The 21,062-nt window shown below is 38.8% G+C and overlaps 1 protein-coding gene across 2 annotated transcripts in view; it reads right to left on the bottom strand.

Annotated features, from left to right (window-relative positions):
• The window catches only part of LOC1275950 (translin-associated protein X), a 39,593-nt gene that overhangs the window by 9,292 nt on the left and 9,239 nt on the right, over nt 1-21,062 (bottom strand). The window lies entirely within an intron of this gene.

Below are 21,062 nucleotides of genomic sequence, written 5' to 3'. Positions count from 1 at the left end.
TGAGTGATCGCTAGCCAATGTGCGAGATTTCTTACATATTAGAACAATTGAGAGGTCATAGATATTTTTCAACTCTAGACCTAGCATCTGGTTTACACCAAATAAAAATGTATGAAAAGGATATTGAATAAAAGCATTCACCGTAAATAATGGAAAGTAGGAATATAATAGAATGCCATTTGTGTTAAAAAATAACCCTGCAATTTTTCAAAGAGCATTAGGCTATGTTTTAAGAGATTATATTGGTAATATATGCTACATCTATATAGATGATGTAATTGTTCTAGGAAAACCCCTTGATGAACGTCTTGAAAATTTAGGGAAAATGAAAGCATTGAACTCAGCCAATCTAAAGGTACACATAATTCGCTCGACACGAAGTAGAATTCCTCTGTCACATTATAATCCACGAAGGAGTAAAACCGAATCCAAAAAAGATTTATACGTTTCAAAATGTTCGTCCATTTACTAATATGAAATAGCTAAGATCATTGTTAGGTTTGATGAACTATCATAGACAATTTGCCAAAGATTATACAAAAATAGTAAAACCATTTACTAATATATATAGAGGTGAGAAACCCCTTCACCGAACAAAGAAATTATTTTAACGCCCAAACAAATATACTGTTTTGAAAAACTTAAACTTAACCTGTTCTGATATTTTAAATTATCCTTATTATACCGAGCCATTTGTGTTGACAACGGATGCTTCAAATTACGCTTTAGGAGCAGTTTTGTTACAGGGTGAAATCGGTAATAATAAACTCATAAATTTTGTATCTAGATCATTAACGAAAACATAAGAGTCATATTCTAGCAAACCTTACTCACAGCTAAAACGAGGAAGTTACCTTACGCAATTCATAAACCTTATGTACATGTCGCATAAAGTATAAACAAAAACATGTTATCAAAATAGTCATAGTTACAGTTAGCTGGCCTATATACGATCAGCAGCTTAATAGTATATAAGAGATCAGAACCTAAAAGAACCACAACCTCAGAATCGCTCGTTTCTTAATAGTCGGAGGCACTCTCCGGTCGAAGAAGAAAATATGCCTGACTCAGTGTAAAGCCACTTAAAATTAAGATAGATACTCAAGCTTAGTTAAAACAAAATATTTCACTCTTTATCTTAAACTCAGCTCAAACTTAAATCAACTTTATGATTGTTGATCCAAATTTAAGCTATTTTTCGACGGAACATAAACCATCATATTTTAGAGAATTCTGGTCAGATTATGATCATCTATGTTTCGTTGGAAAGGTTTTTTGTCATACTTTTATTTTATGTCTGAATATTATGCAAAAAAATCTTTTTAAACCTCATAAATGAGCGAAAAACCAAAGATCATTACCGATTTGGTAAAAATGTTACCAAAGCTATGCATATGCACATGATCCTCGTGAACTACAAGTTGTGGCCAGCGTGATTGAAAGGAACAACCGATTCCACCGTGGACAAGGCGAAAAGACGAAAAGACAAGGCGAGCCTACTGCCCAATCTGGATTGGCAGGCGACAATGGACAAGTGTTCCAACCCCAACAAGACATCTAGAGAAGACTGATGACATCGTAGAATTTCACATCAAACATCGAGTAAACACCAAGCACCGATTAAACTCCAAGCACCGGTATAAGTACATCGTAGAATCAGCAGCAACAAAATACACGTCGCATATTCCATTAAAGTATTGTAACTTTAAAATGTAATCAAATGGGTTTTTAAAGCTAGGAAATAGGAAGTAATTGAAAACAATATGAAAAAGGAATGAATACTATAAGCGATAAATTCGAAATCTTGAAACATATTTAAAAAAATACAGGATCTTAAACAAAGAACTTGCTAATGCATTAAAAATTGCTACAAAATATAATTGCTATAAGTACATCAAAAACCAATGACGACTCGCGTAACAAGTCCTTTGATTTTTCCACTAATAGCTCAGAGGATAAAAATATCAATTTAACACTGTTAACACTCTTAGCTCCGATCATATTAGTCTTACTAAAGCTGCATAAAAAAATTAAAATGGCTAATTTTGATATTAAAACAGCCACAGGCTTGCACCCATATATGACGGGTCACACGATACCTTTAATGCATTTGAGGACGCTTCCACGCTATTGTTCGAGTTAAATCTAAACCATGAAGAAATGCTCGTAAAATTCATAAGAACCAGACTGACTGGTAAGGCTAGAATAGGGTTTACCTAGCAATATAACGACTTTTAAAGAATTAATCAGTGATATCAAGAGAAGATATGAAGAAAAAACAACACCTGATAAAGTAATAGCAAAACTAAAATCCATAAAAACAAGAGATGCACAATCAATTTGCAATGAGGTCGAACTGCTTTCAGAAAAACTAAAGGTAATTTATCTTAAACAAGGAATACCAGAAAAAAATAGCTAACGATATGGTAATTAAAACAGGTATCGACACACTTAAAGAAAAGGTAGCAAACTCTGAAATTAAAATACAGTTGAAGGCAAATACTTTTGCAACAATAACCGATGCAACACAGAAAGTAATGGAGAATGAAAGTGAAGAAACAAACAGAACTACTAATGTCCTTAACATAAATACACAACACTACAGTAGAAGCTATCCTAGAAAACAAGGAAACCAGAATAGGAACAATCAAAATAACTATGGTTCAAATCAAAACCGACTAAACAGAAACTAGCACCGTGATTAAAATAGAACGACAATTAAGTGTGTAACTATGCATGACCGCCGAAATACGGCGAGTGAATGTGCGTAAAATAGTAAGAATCAGCACCGTGCGTGGATTAGATCGGCAACAAGGTGCGTAAACCAGCACGACCGCCGAAAACACGCGGTGAATGTGTGTAAAGTAATAAGAATAAACACCATGAGTGGAATAGAACGGCAACTAGGTGCGTAACTAAGCACAACCACCGAAACATCACAAGAATCAGCATAATAAATCAGCATGAGGCTAACGTAGTGACCATTCGGTAGTTACAAAGTCGGCGACAACAAAATAAAACAACAAATAGCTTTATGTTCGAAGAAAATAACGTTGAATGTCATTACACAAGTGTTGGTAAATCCTCTTCAAATGGAACAATAGAAATTGTCTAAAGAACAATAAGAGAATTGCACAACATACTCTCATTACGAGGTTCTACTAAAAATTTATCAACAACTTCAAAAATTAATTTGGCTATCTCAATCTACAATGATTCGATACATTCTCAAGCTAACATAATCCCTAAAGAACTATTTTTTGGCTTTAAAAACGAAGATCCTATCCCTGAAGACCTTGAAGAAAGAATTAAGCAAAAAGAGGCACTTTTTATTTTATACCAAAATGGAAGAAAAATTCACAAATCAAAATTGAAAAGAAAACGGAAAACTTTACATACCATTTAAATCAATTCTCATCCTTACAGAGCATAAAAGTTTAAAATTAAATTTGGAATAATTCTTCTCCTCATAATAGTCTTAACAAATTCGAAACTTCTAACTGCAACAATTTATAGAGAAGATAGAAAATTCGCAAAAAAAATATCGGAACAGCAAAAATAAAAATAGGATACCATAGAGTAATACATACTATAAATTTAGCAAAAATAGAGACTAACCTTAACTACTTAAAAAAAAGAACTAATCATCTTAAGGACACATTAGATTACAAAATTCTATCAGCTTATAAGAAATTAGTAAATATAAGACCCACAAAACAAAAGAGAGGTATTATAAACGGCTTAGGAACAATTATAAAAATTATTGCAGGAAATACAGATCAAGAAGATCTGAACATAATAAACAGCAACCTAGAACACTTAGAACATTCAGAAACAAAATCATAGAAATAGAAATATCAGTGTACAAAATAACACAAACTCTAAAAAAATTGAAAATCAGATGAATAATCAGGTTAAAGTCGTAAATACTGAACAAGTAAACCTTTTTCTAAATATTGATATTATTATACAACTGCCCGAAGACGTAGAAGAACAGACCACCTTTGCTCGGTCTAACATCATAAACAAAAACATTCTAACATCAAATTAAACGGAATATATATGGTGTAGAAACCGAAAATTTTATGTGAATACACCTCAAAAAACATAAACACCTTGTTCGCGGTCATACGTTAACATTTAAGTATCGTAGGCGTAAACGTCAGAATAAAACGGCATTCGTCCTCGAGAATCAGAACAGCGCACACCTTTGATTCTTCTTAATTTTCGTTCCGAAAATTCCGCAATGTTATAACTCAGAAGTGGGATACGAAGTCATTTTACGCAACAAAATGCCTACAAAAGATGAGTTATTATGTGCCTTGCAAGCTGCTGGTATCGAAGTGCCCCCCTCGGCAACTATTCAACATCTTCGCAACTTATACCAACAATGTGAACCGGGGATGAAAATTGAGGAACGATCGTCAAACAGCTCCAGTTCCCAGAACCCACGTATTGATGACGCCGTAGTGACGAACAATAGAAAACACGAGGAGCCAGCCGCCATTTCGGTGAAAGAGAAAATCGTTCCTCCCAAAGATGGCAGCTTGGCTGAAAACGATTTTCATCGATGGGAACTATTTGCACTACGTGAGAAAATCAAGGAAATGGAACAGCGACAAGTGAAAGTGGAAAGCGGTAGATTGGTACACCCTGACGAGCTTAAACATCTGATACCAGTATTTTCGGAGGGTCTCGGTATCAACCGATGGATTGACACAATCCGCTAAAATAGCGAACTATACGAGTGGCAAGATCGAACGACGCTTTTGTATGCAGGTAGCCGCTTAACCGGTGCGATCAATGAGTGGTATAATGGATTTCGTCACACGATTAAAACTTTCGACGAATTTGCTGTTGAAATTAAAAAGGCGTTTCCCGATCGCTGCAATGACGCTGTGATTCACAGCCAACTAGCCGCAGCTTACAAAAAGTCCGCCGAATCATATACAAGTTACGTGTATCGGGTTAACGCGTTGGGGAAGTCAGGCAATGTGAGTGACGATGCTTTTATCACTTACGCCATTAGAGGACTATCCCGTGATCAGGGGAGATCCTGTCAGTTTACAAAACGGTCCATTTTGTCGAAAAAACGGTCCATGTCGTTATCTATGATAGTTGGGAGAGATCTATTATCTGATTCCAAAATTTCTGAAAATTCCATATTAGCGTTAGATTAATCTGAGCATGAGAAATCATTTACCAAAGTTTTTCTTTAAATATGTTCGATAGATATGAGCGATGAAACGATGAGTGCGATAAAAATAGGTAAACATTTATCTAAAGAACAAAGCATTGTCATTAATTCAATCGTGGTTAACAATTACCTAAACTTTCCAGAAGAACAAATCCTACCAGTGACTCATAAAATGCGGATTAGTTTACCACATGATGTTCCCGTTTTTACAAAACCAAGACGACTCTCATTTGCCGAGAGGGATAAAGTAAAAGAAATAGTGAAAGACCTTTTGAAAAAGAATATAATACGACCTAGCAATTCACCTTACGCCTCGGCACTGATACTGGTAAGAAAGAAAAACGGAGAGATTAGTAAGTGTGTCGACTATCGACCGCTAAATAAAATTACCATTCGCGATAACTATCCACTCCCTTTAATAGAAACATGCCTCGAGTATTTAGGAAACAAAACATATTTTACACTACTCGACCTTAAGAGTGGCTTTCATCAAGTGCAAATGCACGAAGACTCAATTCAGTACACGGCTTTCGTCACCACTGACGGCCAATACGAATATACTCGTATGTCATTTGGCCTAAAAAATGCCCTAGCTGAATTTCAGCGGTTTATAAATACGATTTTAAGAAAATTCATTGAAAGCGAAAAATTAGTCGTCTACATTGATGATATTCTTAATGCTTCGAAAGACTTTGATGAACATTTTCAATTAGTGGGAGATGTTTTACGTACACTACGTGAAAATGGGCTAGAACTACGCTTGGACAAATGCAAATTTGCATAAAACGAGTAGGATTATTTAGGACATAAAACCAGCCCCTCAGGTATATGTCCTAGTGATCACCATGTTAAAACAATTAAGAATTATCTTATTCCGCAAAATGTAAAACAAGTTCAACAATGCATAGGTTTATTTTCATTCTTCCGTAGATTTGTTCCCAATTTTTCAACTATTGCTAAACCACTGACCATTCTTTTAAAAACCAAAGCCCCATTTGTATTTGACAACAATTGCAAAAAGGCTTTTGAAACACTAAGAGACAAATTGATCGAAGCTCCAGTACCTTTCATATATGTGAATTGAAAAATGGGTTCGACAACCCTGATGGTATGATGAACTATAAAAACGAGAGAATTCGGGAAACAAAGCTCAGTCGATGTACAACCTTTGTAGAATAGATTTCACGTCAATAAAGAGAACTTTAGATATATGACCCAAAGCGTGAAACGGAGCTTCACTGTGATGCAAGCTCTTTAGCATTCGGTTCCGTACTTTTACAAAAACAGGATGATGGTAAATATCACCCTATTTCATATTTCTCAAATACCACTTCGGCCGATGAAGCTAAGTTACATAGCTATGAGAGCTCGAAACCTTAGCCGTAATTTATGCGCTCAAGCGATTTCATGCATATGTACATGGCGTTCCCATCAAGATCGTAACAGATTGCAATTCTTTAGTAGAAACTTTGAAGAATAAAAATGCTTCGGCTAAAATAGCACGATGGTCGCTTTTTCTAGAGAACTACAACTACACGATTCAACATCGTCCCGGAACATCAGTGAGCCATGTAGACGCTTTAAGTCGGGTCGAACACTTGGCCGCAATTCACGATGTCGACATAGACTTCCCGATACGTGTCGCTCAAGCTAGGGACCCGCAGATCCAACTATTGAAAGGAAAGCTAGAGAAAACGAGCATTCAAGGATTTCAAGTTGCAAGACGGAGTAGTATTCAAACTCTCACCTTCAAATAGGTTAAAACTATACGTACCGGCGGAAATGATAATCAATTTGATTCGATCAATTCATGAACAGGTAGGACATCTCGGTGTAAAAAATGTCTGAATCAAATAGACCAAAACTATTGGTTTCCCAATAGGAAAACAAGGATCACAAATTTCATTAATAACTGTTTAAAGTGCTTACTTTACTCCGCTCCGGTTAAAAACAATAATCGAAATCTGCATAGTATCCCCAAAGAACCTTACCCCTTCGATACAATACACATTGACCATTTCGGACCACTTCCTACGTCAAAATGACTTACGAAGCATGACGCATTTACGAAGTTCGTTAAACTATATCCATCTTCTTCTACTAGTATCCGAGAGGTGTGTAACTGCTTAAAACAGTATTTTTCGTATTATAGTTGCCCCAAAAGAATAAAAAGTGATCGTGGTACATGCTTCACCTCAGTTGCCTTTTCCAATTTCGTATCGTCTCGGGGAATCATTCATGTGTTAAATGCAACTGGTTCTCCACAGGCCAATGGCCAAGTGGAAAGGATGAATCGTATAATTCGCCCTATATTAAGTAAATTGTCAAACCACACAGATCATTCAGCTTGGGTTCAAACATTATCTACCGAATACGCACTTAACAACATTATCCATTCATCTACTCGTTTCTCACCCTCTATGTTATTATTTGGTGTTAACCAACGAGGTCCGACAGTAGATGGCTTAACCGAATATTTAGACGATAAAAATAAAACCTTGCCAGATCAGACGCGCAGAAGCTTCGTCTAACATTTTAAAATCGCAATAAACCAATGAAAAACAGCATGCCAAACACCATTGTCCCGCTACGGAGTTCAATAAAGGAGAATTTGTAGTAATCAAAAATATATATAACACCGCTAATACAAACAAAAAGCTCATCGCCAGATTTAAAAGTCCTTATATAGTCCATAAACGATTACCTAATGATAGATACGTAATACGCAATATAGATGGAATTCAAATGACACAAATACCATACCACGGTATTTTGGAGTCGGACAAATTGAGGAGATGGATCGTGCCTCTTTCGGGAGACTGACGAACTATGTGTGAAAAGCCACGCTTACAAAAAAAAAGAGAACTCTAGTGAAAAGTTGTAAAGGCAAAATTGAGGCCAATTTGCCATCAGGATGGCCGAGCTGTAGAAACCGAAAATTGTATGTGAATACACCTCAAAAAACATAAACACCTTGTTCGCGGTCATACGTTAACATTTAAGTATCGTAGGCGTAAACGTCAGAATAAAACGGCATTCTCGAGAATCAGAACAGCGCACACCTTCCGATTCTTCTTAATTTCCGTTCCGAAAATTCCGCAATTTTACAATGGCAAAAATTAAAAGATCAGAAAATATTTCTAAATTTTAAAGAAGAAATACACATTTCAATTTTTTCCATTTTACGTATAAAAAACTTTAACCGTAAACAACACACGAGTAGAGACAGATGTTAAATTAGTAGTCAAGCATAAAAATACCGTTTTCAATGTGAACGAAGAGTGTACCTTTTGCAACAATCAGTACAAATAACAAATAATATCAGTACCAACATTAATCGAAACCGGCAATTGCACCGTAAAAATCCTTAATAGCACATTCACTGCGCTTGTTGATGTTTAGACCAAGAAGACTACTTCTTACCCTTAACTGGGTAAAACTGAAATAATTCTAAACAAGCCAAACATACAAGATTTACACACAATGCACATCAGTAAAATACATAAACTCCATACAATAACACTCCGCTTACGCACGCAGACAATTGCAGGAGGGATAATAATTATTTTTCTAACTGATGCTGAACTGATCTTATGGAATGATGCCACTGCCGAAATCTCATCAAATTGCAGCGATATAAATCATATTCTTAATGGGTCATACCTCGTACAATTTCATGACTGCCATATTTTAATTAATGGAGAACTTTTTCCCAGTACAGATGTTCCCATAACTGGCAAATCATACATCTCAACCCATACTGGCTTTATCGCTGAAGAAGCCGGTATCAAAGACGAGCCTTTAATCGAACACCTTCGGAATATAACACTATATAACTCTTAGATATAATATAACACTTAGAAAGAAGTTACATACCATCAGTTTGATCAATAATTTCCTCACGTGGAAATTTAACATCTTTGGATCGATTGGACTAGCAACAATCGTCATGATAACAAACATAGGAAGTTTATGTTGAATTATCAGAATAAGAAGAACAAAAATCAGCCTCGGCATTCCAATTGCCAAAACCAACCTACAGGATGTTGCTAGCATAGAAACCTTCGTCAGCAAACTTACAACGTTCAATGCTCTCAACATACTTTGAGGGCAAGTAATTTAAGAAGGGAGGATATAAACCGACTTGCTGGAAGCAAGAACGCAAACTTGCATTCCGCATCGACCACGAGCAGGCGACGGCGTAACGCTACACCGGCCACTAGCAGACAATGGAGAAATGCGACACGTAGACCGGTGAAAACAGACCGGTGCAACCAGCGGTTTAGTTGGAAGATTAGATTGATAGGTTTAGTCAGTTTAAGTCTAGAATTTGTCGGGAGTAGTTTAGTTTAGAATTAGCCAGGATTAGTCCTGTTTTTATAAATAAAAAATCTTTTTGTTATAACCAATCGGTCAAGGTAAAGAATAACTAAAATATTTCGCTTTCCGAAAATATTGACAGACTTGTAGTGCACTAACTGCTACTTCTTCTGCCGGCAAAAGTACGCTCATGGAACTTCCTGAATTTGATGGTAATTATAAACTATGACGACCTAAAACGGCCTTTGACGAAACAACTAAGACAATAAACTTTTCAAAACTGGAGAATCTGAATAGACTGCAGCGATACATAAGGCGAATGCATTAAAATCTGTCAGTGGACTCATGTTAAGTCCTGATAATCTTGAGAAAATTATCGACCGAATCGAATCGAGATTATCGATTAGAAAAACTTTATGGTCACCTCGAAAGTGTCTACAAGTCTTTACTTAACGATCTCACAGCATGCCGGCACATTTCAATAGAAAATTCGACATTTATTATAGAGTTTCCCAATGCATTGAACAATATGGTGGATAACATGAATCTACTACGGAGAACACAATATTTAAACGATCAGAGGTTTCTAAGTGACCTCATAGCACGACTATCAACAGATCTTAGAAATAAATGGATCGCAAAAACCTTACATGGCCAAGAGATTTACACATTAAGTGATCTAGTGTTATGGATGAAACCAACCGAGAACCTAGCGGCAGTGTTGGTAGCAAATGCTCATTGGTCATAGTCAGAAATTTCGAGAACATCGTCTTAATGCCCACTTACAGCCCAATATATATTCTATAGACAATCATTGTCTAGTATGTGGAAGGGCTCATAAAATAATTCAATGCAAACAGCTCATAGATAAGCCAGTGTGTGGCAGAGATGGAGACTGCTAACCCAAAAGAACATATGTACTAATTGCTGCAAATACAAAAACCATAAGGCAGTTAGCTGCCGCAATCCCGCTCAACGCGGAGTAGAACGTTGCTCACAAAAACACCATACATTGCTCCATCGATAAAGATCGATTAACGATCATTAGGCCATCAGAAGTCACCGGTCCGATGTATATCAAACACCCGAACGCTGCAACAACACTAGAACACCCGTGCGACCAACGACATGGTTGGACCAATGACGAAGATAACACAGATGTTCGCGCAACGCGAATGATAAGAACTCAACCCGTTTGTAAACACAACAACACAAGTGTCATTTTGCGCACAGACGGAGCAACGGGAAGCGGGTGTCAAAAACCACATGGCGATACAGAAGCAGCGTATAAAGAACTCTACATTTTCAACAGCAAAAAAAAAACAGTATTATCAATTGAGTTATCCCAACAACAGATTTCAACGGACCATCAGAGCGAGAAGACCCAGAGATCATGGAGGCACGGCGTCTAACCTGGGAAGCTATCGATTCCGGAACAGACCACAAACCTAACCCCAGAAGAGGAGTTCGAGGCAAAACAAACCTACCGGCCAACCCACGAAGACGTCTGCGATTGCATTCGTGAAACGAACGAGACGCTGAGGAACCTAGTCAACGTAGGCGTAGAAGTACCATACGAACTACCGGAGGAGCTTACAGCGGCGGTCAGTTGCTATCTTGAATAAGTAGTCGACACACGATTGCGTCTAGAGCTCATTTCAAACGTCGACTACGATCTCAATTTAGTAGCTTGCGGTAAGTCCTACCAACACGTTTGGAGAGCGACGGAACCTACCACATGGCCACCGGGATAGCGTAGCAAGAATAAAGCTACAAGAACATTAAAGTGAAGTGAAAAAGTTTAAGTGCAGTGCTGTGTAAAAAGCAAGTTATGCTCAAAGTGATGTGCGGAAAAATTGACAGTGCCCGAAGAGAAAAAAACCCTTTAGTTGGTTTTTATAATCAATCATGTTACAGCAAGACTGAGCAAGTGGATGATAAGATAACAAAAAATAAAAGTGCAGTGAGAATAAGTGTATATAAAGATCGATTAACGATCATTAGGCCATCAGAAGTCACCGGTCCAATGTACATCCAATACTCGAATGCTGCGATAACAATAGAGCACCTGAGCGACGGTTGGACCAGCGACGAAGACAACGCGAATTTTAACGGACCGGCAGAGCCAGAGGACCCAGCGATCGTGGATGCACGGCATCTAACCTGGGAAGCCATCGACTCCGTGGAGCAAACCACAAACCTAACCCCAGAGGAGGAGTTCGAGGCGAAGCAGCCCTACCGGCCAACCCACGAAGATGACTGCAGTTGCATCCGGGAAATAAACGAGACGCTGAGGATCCTAGTTAACCTAGGCGTGGAGGTACCGACGATCTATTGGAGGAACTTACAGCGGCGGTCAGTTGCTATATTGAGGGAGTAGTCGACACGCAATTGGGTCTAGAACTAATTTCAGACGTCAACTACGATCTCAATTTAGTAGCTTGCGGTAAGTCCTACCAACACGTTTGGAGAGCGACGGAGCCTACCATATGGCCTCCGTGATAGCGTAGCAAGAATAAAGCTACAAGAACATTAAAGTGGAGTGAAAAAGTTAAGGTGCAGTGCTGTGTAAAAAGCAAGTTATGCGCAAAGTGATGTGCGGAAAAATTGACAGTGCCCGAAGAGAAAAAAAACCCTTTAGTTGGTTTTTATAATCAATTATGTTACAGCAAGACAGAGCAAGTGGATAAGATAACAAAAAATAAAAGTGCAGTGAGAATAAGTGTATATAAAGATCGATTAACGATCATTAGGCCATCAGAAGTCACCGGTCCAATGTACATCCAATACTCGAACGCTCCGATAACAATAGAGCATCTGAGCGACGGTTGGACCAGCGACGAAGACAACACGGATTTTAACGGACCGGCAGAGCCAGAGGACCCAGCGATCGTGGATGCACGGCATCTAACCTGGGAAGCCATCGACTCCGTGGAGCAAACCACAAACCTAACCCCAGAGGAGGAGTTCGAGGCGAAGCAGCCCTACCGGCCAACCCACGAAGATGTCTGCAGTTGCATTCGGGAAATAAACGAGACGCTGAGGATCCTAGTTAACCTAGGCGTGGAGGTACCGTACGATCTATTGGAGGAACTTACAGTGGCGGTCAGTTGCTATATTGAGGGAGTAGTCGACACGCAATTGGGTCTAGAACTAATTTCAGACGTCAACTACGATCTCAATTTAGTAGCTTGCGGTAAGTCCTACCAACACGTTTGGAGAGCGACGGAGCCTACCACATGGCCACCGTGATAGCGTAGCAAGAATAAAGCTACAAGAACTTTAAAAAGGAGTGAAAAAGTTTAAGTGCAGTGCTGTGTAAAAAGCAAGTTATGCGCAAAGTGATGTGCGGAAAAATTGACAGTGCCCGAAGAGAAAAAAAACCCTTTAGTTGGTTTTTATAATCAATTATGTTACAGCAAGACTGAGCAAGTGGATAATAAGATAACAAAATTTAAAGTGCAGTGAGAATAAGTGTATATAAAGATCGATTAACGATCATTAGGCCATTAGAAGTCACCGATCCAATGTACATCCAATACTCGAACGCTCCGATAACAATAGAGCATCTGAGCGACGGTTGGACCAGCGACGAAGACAACACGGATTTTAACGGACCGGCAGAGCCAGAGGACCCAGCGATCGTGGATGCACGGCATCTAACCTGGGAAGCCATCGACTCCGTGGAGCAAACCACAAACCTAACCCCAGAGGAGGAGTTCGAGGCGAAGCAGCCCTACCGGCCAACCCACGAAGATGTCTGCAGTTGCATCCGGGAAATAAACGAGACGCTGAGGATCCTAGTTAACCTAGGCGTGGAGGTACCGTACGATCTATTGGAGGAACTTACAGTGGCGGTCAGTTGCTATATTGAGGGAGTAGTCGACACGCAATTGGGTCTAGAACTCATTTCAGACGTCGACTACGATCTCAATTTAGTAGCTTGCGGTAAGTCCTACCAACACGTTTGGAGAGCGACGGAGCCTACCATATGGCCTCCGTGATAGCGTAGCAAGAATAAAGCTACAAGAACATTAAAGTGGAGTGAAAAAGTTAAGGTGCAGTGCTGTGTAAAAAGCAAGTTATGCGCAAAGTGATGTGCGGAAAAATTGACAGTGCCCGAAGAGAAAAAAAAACCCTTTAGTTGGTTTTTATAATCAATTATATTACAGCAAGACTGAGCAAGTGGCTAATAAGATAACAAAAAATAAAAGTGCAGTGAGAATAAGTGTATATAAAGATCGATTAACGATCATTAGGCCATCATAAGTCACCGGTCCAATGTACATCCAATACTCGAACGCTCCGATAACAATAGAGCATCTGAGCGACGGTTGGACCAGCGACGAAGACAACACGGATTTTAACGGACCGGCAGAGCCAGAGGACCCAGCGATCGTGGATGCACGGCATCTAACCTGGGAAGCCATCGACTCCGTGGAGCAAACCACAAACCTAACCCCAGAGGAGGAGTTCGAGGCGAAGCAGCCCTACCGGCCAACCCACGAAGATGTCTGCAGTTGCATTCGGGAAATAAACGAGACGCTGAGGATCCTAGTTAACCTAGGCGTGGAGGTACCGTACGATCTATTGGAGGAACTTACAGTGGCGGTCAGTTGCTATATTGAGGGAGTAGTCGACACGCAATTGGGTCTAGAACTAATTTCAGACGTCAACTACGATCTCAATTTAGTAGCTTGCGGTAAGTCCTACCAACACGTTTGGAGAGCGACGGAGCCTACCACATGGCCACCGTGATAGCGTAGCAAGAATAAAGCTACAAGAACTTTAAAAAGGAGTGAAAAAGTTTAAGTGCAGTGCTGTGTATAAAGCAAGTTATGCGCAAAGTGATGTGCGGAAAAATTGACAGTGCCCGAAGAGAAAAAAAACCCTTTAGTTGGTTTTTATAATCAATTATGTTACAGCAAGACTGAGCAAGTGGATAATAAGATAACAAAATTTAAAGTGCAGTGAGAATAAGTGTATATAAAGATCGATTAACGATCATTAGGCCATTAGAAGTCACCGATCCAATGTACATCCAATACTCGAACGCTCCGATAACAATAGAGCATCTGAGCGACGGTTGGACCAGCGACGAAGACAACACGGATTTTAACGGACCGGCAGAGCCAGAGGACCCAGCGATCGTGGATGCACGGCATCTAACCTGGGAAGCCATCGACTCCGTGGAGCAAACCACAAACCTAACCCCAGAGGAGGAGTTCGAGGCGAAGCAGCCCTACCGGCCAACCCACGAAGATGTCTGCAGTTGCATTCGGGAAATAAACGAGACGCTGAGGATCCTAGTTAACCTAGGCGTGGAGGTACCGTACGATCTATTGGAGGAACTTACAGTGGCGGTCAGTTGCTATATTGAGGGAGTAGTCGACACGCAATTGGGTCTAGAACTCATTTCAGACGTCAACTACGATCTCAATTTAGTAGCTTGCGGTAAGTCCTACCAACACGTTTGGAGAGCGACGGAGCCTATCATATGGCCTCCGTGATAGCGTAGCAAGAATAAAGCTACAAGAACATTAAAGTGGAGTGAAAAAGTTAAGGTGCAGTGCTGTGTAAAAAGCAAGTTATGCGCAAAGTGATGTGCGGAAAAATTGACAGTGCCCGAAGAGAAAAAAAACCCTTTAGTTGGTTTTTATAATCAATTATGTTACAGCAAGACTGAGCAAGTGGCTAATAAGATAACAAAAAATAAAAGTGCAGTGAGAATAAGTGTATATAAAGATCGATTAACGATCATTAGGCCATCAGAAGTCACCGGTCCAATGTACATCCAATACTAGAACGCTCCGATAACAATAGAGCATCTGAGCGACGGTTGGACCAGCGACGAAGACAACACGGATTTTAACGAACCGGCAGAGCCAGAGGACCCAGCGATCGTGGATGCACGGCATCTAACCTGGGAAGCCATCGACTCCGTGAAGCAAACCACAAACCTAACCCCAGAGGAGGAGTTCGAGGCGAAGCAGCCCTACCGGCCAACCCACGAAGATGTCTGCAGTTGCATCCGGGAAATAAACGAGACGCTGAGGATCCTAGTTAACCTAGGCGTGGAGGTACCGTACGATCTATTGGAGGAACTTACAGCGGCGGTCAGTTGCTATATTGAGGGAGTAGTCGACACGCAATTGGGTCTAGAACTCATTTCAGACGTCGACTACGATCTCAATTTAGTAGCTTGCGGTAAGTATTAATCAGGGAGATAAGACAACTTAATGATTTCTTGGATCATTGGCAGGATTACAAAAAATAAATAACATTATGCATTAAAAAAAATAATAACATTCTTCTTCTAAAAAGCAAATTTGAAAGAAACAAAATTTTTTTCCTCCTTGAGAAAAAAAAATGTAACGTCTAAAAGTAAAATTGAATGAAAGAAATGATTTTTCCATTTTAAAGATTTTTCACCTTGAGAAAAAAATAAATATTTTTTTTTGCTTGATACAATATTCATTTTACATGACTAAATTGAAAGAAATCGTAAGGAGGTTAGAATTAATCAACAAAACATTGCAGCTAAATCGGGGAAGACAGCCCAATAATCCAAGAAACAATGAACAACGTTCAAATAACAACTGGAGGCAAACCCCCCAGCAAAACAATAACAATTGGAGGGCACAACAGCCACAAACCGGGTGACAAGGGAATGCCTAGAATAGACAGCCTACACAGGGTATAATACTCAAAACAGGCAACCCCCCACCCCAAATTTCATTAATCAAAGGAAATAAAGTTAGACCAACACAGGAATACAAACCAAAAGACATTGTTGACATTATAAGCGTAGGAGAAGGAACAAGAACTACCCATGGGACAACAATTACGGATGTAATTGTCGAGGGAATGAAAATCCAACTAGCATTTCACATCGTACCAGAAAATTTCAAAATACCCGTAGATGGTATACTAGGTAGAGATTTTTTGCATAAATCATCGATGCATAATAAATTATACAGGGTTTTCGAGGATTATATAGACATGTTCAGCGAGTTGTAGATTCGTTCAGGCATATAATAGACTCTTTCAGCGAGATATAGAATTGTTCGGATGTAGGTGTAGACATGTTCGGTTATACTGTAGAGCTGTCACTTTCGTACCCCTTGGACTGCAAGTTGGATCATTCTCATCAGAAGGTAAACAAACGGTTTTCGAAAAAAAAATGCTTTTTTCAACTAATTTATGTATTAAACAGCTTGGAGAATGATTATTAGCTACTTTTAGGACTTTTAAGAATGAAAAATTGAATCCTGCGGCACAGTTTGTAAACAAAACAAATGACAGCTCTACAGAATCGCTGAATATGTCTACACCTACATCCGAACAATTCTATATCTCGCTGAAAGAGTCTATTATATGCCTGAACGAATCTACAACTCGCTGAACATGTCTATATAATGCTCGAAAACCCTGTAATACCTAGATTTTCTCGGTAAAGCATGATGGAGAGTTTCTAGGGACGCCAATTGAAGATACAATCAATGGCAAATCACTCATACCTCCAAGATGCGAAGTAATTAGGAACCTTGATAAACTAGAAAAATTTGATATAGACGCGGTAGTCGGTGCAGAACAACTACAAGAAGACGTTCTATTAGAAAACTGCATTGTAAATAAAAACTACCCATTCATAAAATTACTACTTAAATACTTCTAATGAAGCTAAATAAGTAAACAATAGCCACATACTATTACTTTAAGTGAATTTGATCTAGTAAAGACTAACAATCATAAGGATGAAAATAGGTAGGCAATCATAAAGGAATTCATCCGAAAGGAAAACATTTTCCAAGATACAGATAAATTATTTGAACAATTACTTTTAAGTTATAGTGACATATTTCATTTTCCAGATAATCATTAGATTACAAAAAAAATTCTAATTTATAAAATTAGAAGATAAAAGACCCGTGTACATACCGAACTACAAACAAAATCATTCCCAAGGACCAGAAATCAAAAAGCAAAACAAGAAAATGCTTCAAGAATATGTAATAGAACACTCGGTGTCACATTACAATTCACCCATCTCACGGGTATCGAAAAAATCCACACAGGAGAAAAAATGGAGATTGATAGTAGATTTTAGACAGCTTAACAAAAAGTTGCTCCCTGATAAATTTCCATTGCCTAGAATAGATTTATATAAGATCAACTAGGACGAGCTAAATTCTTTAGCACATTAGATCTTATATAAGGATATATCACCAAATACCGCTGGAAGAATCGTCTAAAAAGTATACAGCTTTTTCAAGCACGGATGGTCACTATCAATTTAAACGATCACCTTTTGGATTGAACATTTCTCTAAATAGTTTTGACGAATGATGACCATAGCCATGACAGACCTCACGCCGGAATGCGCTTTTGTATACGTTGATGATATTGTAGTGGTAGGAGCTTCGTAAAATCACCATCTAAAAAATTTACAAAAGTTTTTTGACAGACTCAGACACTACAACCTCAAACTAAACCCAGAGAAAAGTTGCTTTTTCAAAAAGGAAGTTACTTATCTCGGACATAAGATAACCGACAAAGGCATTCTTCCAGATGATTCGAAATATGACAGGATAAAGAATTACCCAATACCACAAAACGCCGACGACGTGAGAAGATACTTAGCATTCTGCAACTATTACAGAAAGTTCATCCCAAACTTTGCTTTGAAAGCAAAACCGCTTAAAACCCCACTAAAGAAAAATACAAAATTTGAATGGACACAAGAGTGTCAAGAAGCTTTCTAATACTTAAAAAACACACTGATTAGTCCACAGATATTACAATATCCTGACTTCAGTAAGCAATTTATACTAACCACAAACGCTTCAACTGCAGCATGCGAAGCAGTTTTTGCACGATCGCGTAGATATGCCAATATGCTTCGCCAGTAGAAGCTTCACGAAAGGGGAAGCGAATAAAGCAATCATCGAAAAGGAACTAGCCGCAATACATTGGGCTATAATGCATTTTAAGCATTACCTATACGGTACAAAGTTTACCGTCAAAACGGACCATAGCCCACTAGTCTATCTGTTCGGAATGAAAAATCCTTCATCAAAGTTGACGAGAATGAGATTAGATTTGGAAGAGAGTTCGATTTTACAGTTGAATTTGTAAAAGGGAAACAAAGTTGCAACAGACGCTTATTTTTCAAATAAATTATAAAAAATTGTTAAACCAAACATAAGAAAAAAGCTTGACCCCAGGTAAATGCATAAAAAGTATTGCAAAATAATACAAGAACTCATAAAAAACGAAGAATGCAAAATTCAAAACGGAATAATGAAGATTATACATCCAAGCAATATTACAAATATTGAGCACAATGTAATTACATTTGAAAAAATAGCTATACCAGTCAATAAGAGGCTAGAATAGTCAATAGGAAGGTCTATATCAAAGGTAATAACAGAAATCAATAAGGAAATCAAAGATAGATTTAAAAAGCTAGCGCCGTCACGAAACCGTTACAAGCGATGGGATATGCTAGGCTCAGCATAGAAATCAGAGAACACATAGCAACTTATCGCTAAAAGCGCAGCGTAGGACGAAGTCTAGTGTCGAAAAGTCCGCTGGAACAAAGTTTTATTGTACCTCGAAACATGTAAGCGAAACACAGCGAAACATCTACCCCGGTGGTACTCGATGTACAGTTGTACGATCATCACATTACATGGCGACCGTAACTATCCAAAATCAAACATACGACATGGCGACCGTAACTATCTGCGAACGCATTACAACGTCTACAACTAACGAATGGTAAACAGATATATAATAATCGATAATCAACGATAATCAACAACTAAAATATTCAAACGCAATCTCGGGAACAACATCTTTTGTTGAAATACACAATACCAAAAATGTGCTTAAAGAAGAGATGTTATTCTACATATTTCCAATATTCAAAAATTCGCCCAAATTCGAAAACAATTGCAAAATATTCCAAATCAAACCACTCACCATAAATGATTCAATCATCGTTAACATACCACAATACATCGTTATGACCAAACAAGCAATATTTCTAACAATTAAACCATTCGATTTACTGCAACTACGTGAATACACAAAACCGTTCAAAGACATCTGTTGTTGAAAAACGCGGTGGATTTTTTATAGAAAACACTTTATTTACTGGTATGAGGTTCAATCAAAAAATTAGTCCACATGTACCGATTGTCGAATTTCAACTAAAGGCTAGGAGCGGGCCAATCCTCCTCCTTATCTCCTAATTTATCGTACCTTCATGTCAGAAGAAACAACAAGTGCAAAAGAAGTACTAGGAGCTTTCCCCAATCTTACAGTGAATTGGAATATCATAGAGAAGTAATAGGAGCTTTCCCCAATCTTACAGTGAATTGGAATATCATAGAGAAGACAAATATGACAAAAATTCAAAATGAAATAATTTGAAACATGAAACATCCCAAACACATAGCAATTAAGCAGTTTTCACAATATTTGGAAGCATCACTATTACAATGGCAATTCTGATGATTATCGTTTTCGTGTACGTAAAAACAAGAAAATGCACGAATATTGCCATAAGATCAGCAATCATCAGAAGATCGCGAAAAGTCAAGAAGACGCCACCCAGCGAGAACTTCGCGGAGGAACTTCAATTTACCCCCGGAGGAGTTATGATACACGCATAGTGTCTAGTCCCAGCTAAGCGAAAGCAAAGCAGACGTTTACTTCCTGTGGCAAGAAACACACCACAAGATCATCGCGCTCTCCCGCGCTCTCCCATGATTCTCCACAGCGGGAAATCGCAGAACACATTTTATGCTGAGTTAGTACAAAATTTGCCAAATTAAAAAAGAAAAAACCTTAGCCAGGCATCGCACAAACAAGCTTCTAGAGATAAAGGTCTCAATTATCAAAAACAACATAAGACCACCGATTGCAGAGCATTGCTTACAAAATCTGTAGAACGAAGATGGCCAATTCTAAGAGGAAAGGGAATATGTACCAATTGTTGCCGGTTTTCAATCCATACCTCTTACAGTTGCAAACTTAGATAAGCTCGGTAAAGCTTGCTACTTTTCAATGATAGGAAACTTTGTATCAAGATTCCACCAAATACAAATTTTCAAAACCGATTATGAAAAAACGGTCTTTTCAGTGAACGGCGAAAAATATGAATTCCAGACACTGTACTGCGCACTTATCAGACCACTGCTGGAATACGCTAACATTGTTTGGTGGCCCGCATCTACTCGGACACTTTCGCGGTTATAGTCCATCTAACGGAAGGCAAAACGCTTTCACCCTTCGTGGTTGGCCACGTCGTCTCGATTACAGGACTAGGTGTTTGCTGCTTGGGATCCCGCCCCTCGCCGAACGGGTTGAGCACGCCAGGCTTGCATTTATTACGGGAATCTTAAACGGAACCATCGACTGTCCCGAGCTGCTTTCGAGAATTCACCTCTATGTTCCTGCCAGAATACTCCGTTGCCGGCCAATGCTGGCAGTCGCTGAAACCTGAACAACCTTTGGCTCTCGCAACCCCTTTCTT

Source organism: Anopheles gambiae, chromosome 2 (assembly GCF_943734735.2).
Source record: "Anopheles gambiae chromosome 2, idAnoGambNW_F1_1, whole genome shotgun sequence".
NCBI lineage: Eukaryota > Metazoa > Arthropoda > Insecta > Diptera > Culicidae > Anopheles > Anopheles gambiae.
The sequence above is the reverse complement of the archived record's forward strand: the minus strand, read 5'-3'. Positions and strand labels throughout refer to the sequence as shown.